Raw genomic sequence first — 8,026 nt, 5'->3', positions numbered from 1 at the left:
TTCGCATAAACCATCTTCATCAAATTTCCCTGCACATTGATCGACCGCACTTATTGTATTATAAACCAAACCTCCACCGGGTGCCCTCACGGATAAATAAAAGCAGTCATACACTGAGAAAAAATGTACTTGTGTCAAGGAATCATTCTCTTAAGAGAAGAATTAATTTTTTTGGGAGCGTATTTCTCCAGGCCAGTCGTTCCCAGGTGGTTCATGTCCACCACTAAACATTACAATGCCTCCATTCGGAAGCAAAGAATTCTAAATTCGGGAAAAAAGCATGCAAGGAACTGCGCCTTACAGATTACAAAAAAGTTATTTTCGTGAGAAGGCCCGGTAAACCGCGATTCTAACCTCGCTTCGCTCGGTTAGATCGTGGTTTACGGGCCTTGTGACGAAAAATTGCGTTCATCACATGGTCCAAAAGTATTTTCTGTACTGCTTCTCACGATTTCTCGTCTGGGAATTGGTATTACATACTTCCCAAACTCGAAAACTTGAAAATCACTACAGAAAAATATTGTTCCTGGGCTGTTGCGATGGGGTTTTTTACTTGTGTGGTTGGTCAGTCCTCGCCTACGGCTCAGAGGCCAACGCCACATGAGTAAAAAACCCCATCGCAACAGGCCACAAAAATACTATGTCTAACGAATGTGATTATAGCCCTCGCCTTTGGCTCGGTTTACAAAGCCACATTCGTCAGAAAATACTTTGTGGACCTTGTGATAAAAATAACTCTCGAAAGGAGCAATCTTTTTTCTACAAGCAAATTACCTCGAAAAAGACCCTCAAAACCCCAAAACTTAACTCAACTTTAAATTTTTAAACCCCCAATCTCAAACTTTCACATGTTCGTGCACAATAGAAACTACGATCGATCATTTTGCCCCAATCTTTCATAGTGCAAGGCATCCCTTTGATGATTTCCTGTATAAAAGTGAATCAAGTTTGCGCTTCACTTTGAAATTTAGGTGCTTTGAGTCAGTGAGAATTAGGTTCCCTCCGCTACCGTGATGCCATCACAGGTAGAGTGTTCTCGTGCTTCTCCGTGATTGCATCGTCCGATAAGCAGCACGATTAATGAGATGCGAATCTCCAAGAATCAGAACGATAATCCTCCGACGCGTGACTGTTTTCGTTGATCCGGCATGAACCGTTTGGTCAAAAGTGAGTGATAAATCGGTGGAAGAACGTTAATCTGATCAATTGAATGAATGTCTTGGTGTCAGAATCGTCTGAAGTGAAGTGCGCCATAATTTGACCCGAGCCATAAGACAGACTAGTCACGGTGGCGTCAAAGGGAGGATTTTTCTTCGTTAACGATCGGGACGAGGGGGATTTACCACCATTTCGCAGGACACGGGATAATTCTTGTGCTCAGGAGGGTGACTGCATCATGAATGAGCCGGATCCGTGTCTGCCATTAATTTTACCACCACGCTACCGCCTGCGGGATTTGATCCTCGGGGATTATGCGTTCAACGATGACGGAGAGAGGTGAGTTAATTTGGTTTTTTGATTGTTTTAACAGGGATCATCTGTGTTTGAGGAGAGTTGAGTGGCTTCTTGTTTGCACGGACCGTGGGGCCAGTGCAAGCGGCAGACACTCTCCAAATCTTACGGGATTCAATTTAATGGTGGGATTACTGGGAGAAGATTTGGGAGAAATTGACGCGTTATTGGAAAGCTTCGAGGTTCATTAATCGATTTTCGATAGACAAAAAATAATACTTCATTTTAAGATTTGAAAGATCTTTTGTTTTATTCGTTTATTTAAGGGGAGGACTACTATGAGTTTTAAAAGCCAAAATGACACGCATGAAAAAATTCAACAGAAAAACCTAGCGCTTTCTATGGAATTTCTATTGGAATTCTATGAGAATTCTCTGGAACTTCTATTAGAATTCTATTCGTTTCTTGCGCCGATTCTATAGGAGATTATGCAACTTCATAGTATTTTGTTAAGGTAAAATTTGGTGCAAGAAAGTAAATAGGTTTTTATGTTCCTATAGATTTTCTTAGGCGTAAGATTTCTAAGCCTTTTCCGCTCGGTTTTTCTTCTTTTCTTTTAATCAAATGCAGGAACAAAACTTGGAAAATTCATGCCCAATAGTTTCTGTGGAAGAAATCCTAACAGAATAAATTATCTAGAAAAATCAATGGATTTTTTTCTACAAACAAATATTTATTAAAAATGCAGGGGAAAGTTGCATAATTTTCAATGGAATTGACGCCAAAAAAAATAGAATTTTTCAATAGAATTGCAACAAAAATTAAATAGAATTCTCATAGAGTTCCAACAGACATTCAATAGGAATTCTTAGAGAAAGTGCCAGGTTTTATATTCGATGACAGAGGGAAAAATCAGTAAATTTCAAATTTTATAGAAAGTTCAGTGGAATTCCATTTTTTTTTATAGTAAGAAGACAAGGATTTTCCAAAGTATTCAAATTTTAAATCGATATTCTAAAAATGCATAAATATCATTCTATTCCACCCTCCACTCGAAACGACACGACTCAATCGGAGCTGAGTTCTAAGCGTTGAGCCACAGCTCAAACTCAAGTGCCGGGTTATGCCATCTGATGAGTGTTCGACTGTGAGCCGGTATGGAGCGGCGTGTCGCGGCGTGAACTCGGGTCAAGCGGCAAGCCGAGGCTGAGCTCGCCCTCACCCGAGTTGCGGCTGAATCCCCGGTTGAATTTCTACCCGGGTACACAGCTGGTTTCGTTTTTTTTATATAAAAAAATTCATTATTTGTGTAAAAAAATACAAAAAAAGCAAATTTAGCCATGTAAGAGATGAATTTAAAAAAATAGCTTGTAATTGTTATTCCACATATTTTTCCGAAAATTTAGAAAAAAAAAATCCTGTGTAGCTCAAAAATTGGAGGCCCCGGACTGTTTTTTGCATTTTAAGCGTTTTTCAGCAAACGCACAATAAAGAAATTTTTTTTGGACTAATTATTCGTTTTCAGATCTATATAATCGATCTACAACGTATGAAAAGTCTCACTCCAATAACCCACGACTTTTACAACCCATAGTAGTCTCCCCTTAAGGTCGCTGTATAACAACTCAGGTCTTAAGCGACTTGGTGAAAATGCACAAATTATTACAAAAAGGATTTTTGTTATTTTATATAAATTTGAAATCAGTGTCAAAAAATTATCAAGAAATAAATATGTTGAAAGGTAATGTTTTTCGAGTGGCACGGTACAATCCTGTTTTTTTAAAGAATTGAATTAATGTTCTGTTACATCCTTCTTGAGTGGTCAGCATCTTCTCTAATTCTTGTGGTAGTGATGATGCTCTCCTTCCTGGGTGGAGTTGTTAACATTCGAGAAGTACGTGAGTGTCGGATATATCGTCATTGCATCTCGGGCGCTTTGTCCGGTGGAATGATATTGAAACAAGATTTTCACAAGTTTAATTTGAAGCTTCAATGTAAGACTTGGAAATCTCTATTAAAATCTTCTGAAAATCTCAAGTTTAGGCTTTGGAAGGTTTTAATTTGAGACTTTCCTCAACTCAAGTTGAGGCTTTTAAATGTCTTAAGACGTTCGGAACTTTGAAATTTTTCTTCTAGTTTTTTAGTCAAAATTGTTTTTATGAAAAAATTCAAAAAAACTATTTTTTTAGTGAAAAGTTTGGTTCCATGTCTATATCTCACAAAACAAACTCAACACGTCAATTCAACACACGACATTTCAACACACAACAAATTCAACACCAACAAAGTCAACACAATCAAACTCATCACAACACAATTTAAACATGCATAATAACCAACACAAATCAAACAAAAACACCATTACATGTACTCTGGATGTCAAAAAACACATCGAAAATATCACCATTGGGCATCCAAAGGAAAAGACAATAACACTCCCAGCTATCTTCATAGCATTCAACCCATATACATTTGAAATATAAATCTATAGCCACCAATACGAAAAAACCAACGAAACCAACCCAACCCAAATGATAAACCCATGGAATATACTCACTCGCGCTGATCAAATGTATATAACCACGTTCACTTAATAATATACTTAGATGTGTTTTTTGTGAAAAATAAAATAATATGTTCAAATAAATTGATGTTGAAATTGAATATGATGGAAAAACCGAATTATGAAATAGTTTTGGTAGAAAATGAAAATGTTGAATTGACGTGTTGTGCTGAAATGACGCCGCGGAGTTTAGACGTGTCACCAAAATTTCAATTGGAGTATTCGTCTCATTTTTATGACTGTTATACAAGCATCAATGAATAGGTTCAATCCCAGCAATTCCCGCTGGTCGGTTCAATCCCTTTAATATCATCCCATATGCAAATGCTTCCGCTTTCCACTCGTAAAGTGAGATTCAATATTCCGGTGTTAATAAAATTTTCCCGAAACCTCATTATTATTATAGTTACAACATCGACCGCTATAAACTAGTAAATTTCGCGCGATAAATTTACGAGGCGATAATTTAATGAATCGATGGGGTCAACTGCTATGAACCACAGCTACTGATGGTGACAGGGGATCTCTGGTCTCAGGGTGCAGGAAGACATCGAGGGCTATCAGAGAGGAATAGCCTCCAAGTTGAAATCAATATGCGAGATACTTGCACTCGACGCTCTTAAACAGGCTGATATTTATCATCGGAAGTGACGTGATGAAAGGAGAAGGAATTTACAACTTCTCTTTTTTTGTCTTGAATGCAAACGAAAAAATTACAAGATCTCCATTCTTTCCATCTACACTATTAAAAATTTTAATGTCTGAATTTTCCATGTCGAATTCCGGAAATTTTCACCGCGTTCAAGTTCTACTGAAATTTCAGAAAATCGTTTCATTGAGAAGTCAGAATTTCGTGGAAAAATCAAACAGAATTGTTAATTTCCGTTCCATTTTCCCCTGAAAATGAATAGAAAACCAGAAAATTCTGGTAAATATATTTTTGAATTTTTCAGGACAATGACATTGATTCACTGAAAATTCGATGTAATTTGACACTGAATATTCATATTAGATTAAAAATTCAAATACATTAAAGAATTATCGCCTTCATGCCGCTTAAAATTCTGAAATTTCACGGAATTTTCAATGAAACCTGAAATTTCATGATTTTTCCCCTCCTAAATTACATTCAGTGTCACTATCCTGAAAATTGTTAGTCAACTGTCCATGAAATTTCTTTTTTTTCCAACAATGTATTCAGTTTTATACGATGACTTTTTACTATTGTATTCTCTGCGCGTTGAATTCGAATCTCAATTACCTACGCTAAATTTCCTCTACCATGTTATAATTAAACTCCTCTGCATTCATAATAATAACGTAATTGTGCACTAAATGTGAAACGTCAAGCCTCAAAAACGTATGCTCCGCCACCATTTACTCATTTAATTTAGTTTGGACAATTTCCAACGAATGAGAAACTCTCGCAACATCCGCGTGATAAACAATATACGGCTGCCCACTTCTCGACAATTGTACCAGCAAATCCCCGAGTTTCTAATAACAATAGTTTCCATAAATGTAACGGGCATTATCCAAATTCATTCCCAAAATGTCGCATCGCTATTACTTCATGACCTCTCTCTCCCTGGTCACCCCGCGCCGAGGAAAAAGTTTTAGGTTTCTGGAAAACGTCCTTAATTTCAACATTTTTACGCTTGAACCAACTTTTTTTCTTCGCCGTTCATTACGGAGAAAATCATCGTAATTTTCGAAGACGAAATCGTAAATTGAGGGCAATTTACACTTCAATTTTAAGCGTGAAATTCAGTTCAGAAAACGTAAAAGACTTCTTGAACGTCCTTTATGTTTAGGTTTTTCTGTGCATAGAAATCAGGAAAATTCAGGTCAATATGTTGTTGAATTTACAATTAATTATAAATTCTGAATAATTTCATACTGAATATTTATGATTTGATTGGAAATGTAACTAAGTTGGGGGATTCTCGTCTTTCTGCTGCTGAAAAATAAAAAATGCCAGTCCCACTCTCTTAAAAATGACTAGCCAATTGTTCATAAAATTGCAATTTTTCTCTGACAATGCAAGACTCCTCAAAAATTTCGGATAGTTCTCTGAAAATTAAAATATTCCCTTCTTTGTGTGAATAAATGAAGCCCATATCAAGTGTACCATAGCTTTGTACATTCCGTATGCATTACAATCCGTAACACAACAAAAAATCAAGATAGAATAGTGGGGCATGTGTCCGAGGCTTAGTGTCAACGAGGTGCTTTTCCATTGTCTTCATTTCGCGCAGAAGCCGGAGGATCCACACTTGACACAATTAATATCGACCCGAGTTTCTATTTTTGCTACGCAACTTGGCACTAAAAAAATTTACTATTAAAATCAGATAAGTTCAAATGATGGTTATTTCACACCAATAAAAAAAAAGTTATTTCGTTTCTGCAGGTGCAATATGCTTTCGTATCTTGATGGAAGCCGTGGGAATTGTGGCTAGGGTGGCGCCACCCTAAACATTTGGCATGAATATTTCCTGCGTAATGAATCTAGGGCTGGAAAAATATAGTCCTGTCATCGATCGTTTCGGAATGAATACATACTCTCGCTTGATATCGCGCTGTTTTGGAGTCGTTCGATGGTGTATGTAGGGAAACGAACTGCGGGAGAAGTAGAAAATGGAAGAAATTCATTTCACGGAATTTTTGTCTATGAATATTTATGGCATGAGAAAATTTGGTGACATTGAATAGAGCAGATGACACGTTGAAAAAGTCACATTTTACGTAGTTCTCAACTTGATTTTGAGTGATTTTCTACTTGCGTCAAGTAGTGTGACCTGATCAATTTTGAGTTCGGGTTTGCTGTGATTCAAAAAGTGGATTATATGAAGAAAAAATGTCGTTGATTATATGATTTAAGTCGAATCAAGTCATAAAATCTGCTTAATTCAAGTTCAACTCGACCTGAATAACGTCCTAAAATCTACTTAAACTGATTAGGAGTCGACCTGAATAATATCATAGAATCGACGTGAACTACGTCACACCTAACCTGAATCATGTCGCCGAATCTACTTAACTCAAATCCAACCCGACCTGAATAAAGTCGGCGAATCTACATGACTCAAGTCCAATCAGACCTGAATCAAGTCGCCAAATCTATTTGATTCAAGTCCAATCCGACCTGAATAAAGTCCTAAAATCTACTTGAATTAATTAAGAGTCGACCTGAATAATATCATTGAATCTACTTGAATCAAGTCGCACGTAACCTGAATCAAGTTACCGAATCTACTTGATTCAAGTCCAATCCTACCGGAATCAAGTCGGCGAATCTACTTGACTCAAGTCCAAACCGACCTGCCCGGGTAGAAATTCAACCGGGGATTGAGCCGCAACTCGGGTGAGCGCGAGCTCAGCCTCAGCTTGCCGCTTGACCCGAGTTCACGCCGCGACACGCCGCTCCATACCGGCTCACAGTCGAACGCTCATCAGACGGCATAACCCGGCACTTGAGTTTGAGCTGTGGCTCAACGCTTTTCTAAGTTTTTTCCGCTCGGTTTTTCTTCTTTTCTTTTAATCAAATGCAGGAACAAAACTTGGAAAATTCATGCCCAGTAGTGTCTGTGGAAGAAATCCTAACAGAATAAATTATCTAGAAAAATCAATGGATTTTTTTCTACAAACAAATATCTATTAAAAATGCAGGGGAAAGTTACATAATTTTCAATGGCATTGACGCAAAAAAAAATAGAATTTTTCAATAGAATTGCAATAAAACTTGAATAGAATTCTCATAGAGCTCCAATAGAAATTCAATAGGAATTCTTAGAGAAAGTGCCAGGTTTTATATTCGATGACAGAGGGAAAAATCAGTAAATTTCAAATTTTATAGAAAGTTCAGTGGAATTCCATTTTTTTTTTATAGTAAGAAGACAAGGATTTTCCAAAGTATTCAAAATTTAAATCGATATTCTAAAAATGCATAAATATCATTCTATTCCACCCTCCACTCGAAACGACACGACTCAATCGGAGCTGAGTTCT

This window comes from Diachasma alloeum, unplaced genomic scaffold, assembly GCF_001412515.2.
Source record: "Diachasma alloeum isolate Michigan unplaced genomic scaffold, Dall2.0 Dall_scaffold_00603, whole genome shotgun sequence".
Lineage (NCBI taxonomy): Eukaryota > Metazoa > Arthropoda > Insecta > Hymenoptera > Braconidae > Diachasma > Diachasma alloeum.
The sequence above is the reverse complement of the archived record's forward strand: the minus strand, read 5'-3'. Positions refer to the sequence as shown.